This window comes from Onychomys torridus, chromosome 1 (genome assembly GCF_903995425.1).
Source record: "Onychomys torridus chromosome 1, mOncTor1.1, whole genome shotgun sequence".
Taxonomy (NCBI): domain Eukaryota; kingdom Metazoa; phylum Chordata; class Mammalia; order Rodentia; family Cricetidae; genus Onychomys; species Onychomys torridus.
In genome coordinates this window covers 76569302-76572670 of record NC_050443.1, presented here as the reverse complement: position 1 = coordinate 76572670, position 3369 = coordinate 76569302, and the positions used below count along the sequence as shown (strand labels likewise).

General features: G+C 44.6%; 1 non-coding gene across 1 annotated transcript; it reads right to left on the bottom strand.

The window, feature by feature from the left end:
• Nucleotides 1-519: 519 nt before the first annotated feature.
• On the bottom strand, nt 520-592 carry LOC118576918. Its single transcript, XR_004944110.1, has one exon. It is a non-coding gene; the product is annotated as a small nucleolar RNA SNORD55/SNORD39 (small nucleolar RNA).
• Between the last annotated feature and the right edge of the window lie 2777 nt (nt 593-3369).

Sequence of the window (3369 nt, the reverse complement as noted above, 5' to 3'; positions counted from 1 at the left end):
TCTGTTTTCTCTCACTTTAGTGCATTTTAGAAATATCTAGGGGAGGAACTAGAGAGATAGATAGCTCAATAGTTAAAAGCTCTTTGTTGCTTTTGCAAAGAATCAGGGTTGTTTCCCAGCATCCACATGATGGCTCAATACCATCCATAACTCCAGTTCCAGGGAATCCTACGTCCTCTTCTGACCTCCACAGGCACCAGGCACATACATGATGTGCATACACACATGCAAGCCAAACACACACATAAAATAGATAGATCTAATAAAAATATCTCTAGAAAGAAATATCTAGGGGAGATGTTTTTTAAACCCAGTGTTTAGACCACACACCACAACAATTAGAATCTCTAGGGATGGGGACCAGGCATACTACTTTTGTTCTCTTTTTTTGAGACAGGGTTTCTCTGTGTAGTTTCTCTTCTTCTTCTTCTTCCTCCTCCTCCTCCTCCTCCTCCTCCTCCTCCTCCTTCTTCTTCTCTCTCTCTCTCTCTCTCTCTCTCTCTCTCTCTCTCTCTTCCTTACACTCAGCTCTCCAAGGCTGGCCTCCCCACGACTAGGGAGTGTGCAGCATACCTAGGTGTCATCATCTGCTTTTCTTTTTTACTCTATGTAGTCTTGGTGCCTGTCCTGGATCTCACTCTGTAGCCCAGGCTGGCCTTGAAATCACAGAGATCCGCCTGGCTCTGCCTCCCGAGTGCTGGGATTAAAGGCGTGCGCCACCACCGCCCAGCTCCAGGCATACTTTTTAAAACTGCTTGACTGAGTGTGAGAACCATTGAATTAAGTTTCCTAATAAGCAAGTTTGATATGTGAACTTCAATTAAATCTCAAAAGTTTTTTTTTTAATATGTCCATAAAATACATGTACTCACTGGACGGTACATTAGATTTAATATTTTAGATTTTTTAATTTCTTTTAGATTTTTAGCACTGGAGATCATCCCAAGTGCATATTAGACAAGTACTCCACCACTGATGACATCCCCAGCTGTGCTGGTCTAAATGAGAATGTCCCCCACATGCTCAGATGTTTGAATGCTTGGTCACCGGTTGTTGGCACTATTTGGATAGATTTAGGATGTGTGTGGCCTTACTGCATGAAGTACGTCACTGGGAGGTTTTAAAGCCGTGCATCATCCCCAATTCACTCTGTGTATTGCTTGTGGTTCCAGATGTGAGCTCTCAGCTGTTCCTACCATGAATGCTGCCTCCTACCACAGTTTCCTGCCCTGAGGACTCTTATCCCTCTGGAACTGTAAGCCCACTGCCCCACTCAAAACAACAACAACAACAACAAAAACCTCCTCTATAAGTTGCCTTGGTCATGGTGTTTTTAGCATAGGAGCAGGAACGTAACTAATATGCCAGATGATATTTACTCCTCTTTCTGAAGGATTAGTGAGGTAGGTGTGGTAGCACATGCCTGTAATCTAAACACTGGAGAACCAGGCTTCTTAGGGGTGTAGGTTTTTCTGTGTCTTCCTGTTTCTTCAAAAGGCTGAGCAATCCTCTTAGAACCTCTGAAGTGATCCAGCCCAGACCTTTAGCAGCTCCAGCCAGGTTCAGACCTGTCTGCCAGTTGCTTTGGGCAAGTACTTTGTTTCTGATTTCTGTTTTTGTTTTGTTTTGGGTTTTTGTTTGTTTATTTGTTGTTTTGTTGTTTTGTTTTTGGTTTTTCAAGACAGGGTTTCTCTGTGAAACAGTCCTGGCTGTCCTGGCACTTACTCTGTAGCCCAGGCTAGCCTTGAATTCACAGAGATCCGCCTGGCTCTGCCTCCCGAGTGCTGGGATTAAAGGCATGTGCCACCCCCCCCCCCCTCTGATTTCTGATTTTGATACAGAGTTTCATTATGTAGCCAAAAGTTTCCTTTTGTATGTGATCCTCCTGCCTCAACCTCACAAGCTTCTTTCCCTGGCTCTGGTTTCAGGGCCAGGGTGGGTTTCTTTCCCTGGACCCTTTACCCTACAGCAAGCATATGCCATTGTGTCTGGCTAGAAAATGGCTTAAATATTTTTGGTATTTGTTTGTGTAGGCCAAAGGACAACTTATAGGATACAATTCTCTTTTCTTCTGTGTGGGTCCTAGGGATGAAACTCAGGTTGTCATGCTTGGCAAATGCCTTTTACTGGTGAGTCATCTTGTCAGCCCATTTTAACTTTTTAAAAATGATGTCTGCGTGTATCTGTGTGAAGGTATTGCGCGAGGACGTAGTTGCCAATGGAGGCCAGAAGAGGGCATTGGATCCCCTGGAGCTGGAGTTATAGGCAGTTAAGTTGTAAACCACTGCACCAGAATGCTGGGAACCAAATCCAGGTCTTCTGCAAAAGCTCTTATCTGCTGAGCCATCTTTTCAGCCTCATGTCGTTTCTTTTAATTGTGTGTGTGTGTGTGTGTGTGTGTTTTAATTTTTTATACTTTTTTTTTTTTTGGTTTTTCGAGACAGGGTTTCTCTGTGTAGCTTTGGAGCCTGTCCTGGACTAGCTCTGTAGACCAGGCTAGCCTCTAACTCACAGAGATCCCCCTGCCTCTGCCTCCCAAGTGCTGGGATTACAGGCATGTGCCACCACCGCCCAGCCACGTTCTGTTCTTTTGCTGTGGTCTCTAGAGATCCAATTTAAGCCATTTGGCTTGCACAGCAAGTGTGTTTACCCACAGCCTTTTTTTATCTGTCTTTGTGGTTTTTGACACAGTGTTTCTCTATATAGCTCTGGCTGTCCTGGAACTCCTTCTGTAGTCCAGGTTGGCCTTGAACTCAGAGATCCACCTGCTTCTGCCTCCTTGCTGGGATTAAAGGTGTGGGCCACCAGGCACGGTCTACTGTTTTAAAGATACTGTTATGACCACCACAGACAGGAAGCCAGATCAGAGTCCTTTATTTAATCTGTGACTGATGTCAGACTCCTGTCATAAAGAACTCTTGGCTCCCAAGTTGAGTACCACAGAGTTTATAAAGACAAAACCACATTACATCACACCAGGCGCAGGCTAGGAGAGTATTAGGAAATACATCAGGGCTATTTCCCAGCAAGCAAGGAGGAACCCTTTGTCTGCTATGGGATGTTTTTCTGTATACTGTGAGTATGTGTGGCTCCCATTAGATAATAAATTGAGCTGTTTTGGCCATGGCAAGAAAGCTTACAGCCAGGCGGGACATCCAAGCAGAGATACAGAGAGAAGGGCAGAGTCAAGAGAGACGCCAGCTGCCACCAAAGGAGCAACAAGATGCCAGCAGTAATCAGTAATACTATGGCCACGTGGCAACATAGAGATTAATAGGAATGGGTTAATTTAAGATGAAAGAGCTAGCTAGCCAGAAGCTGAAGCCATAGGTCACATAGTTGGTAATTAATATAAGCCTTGAGTGGTTA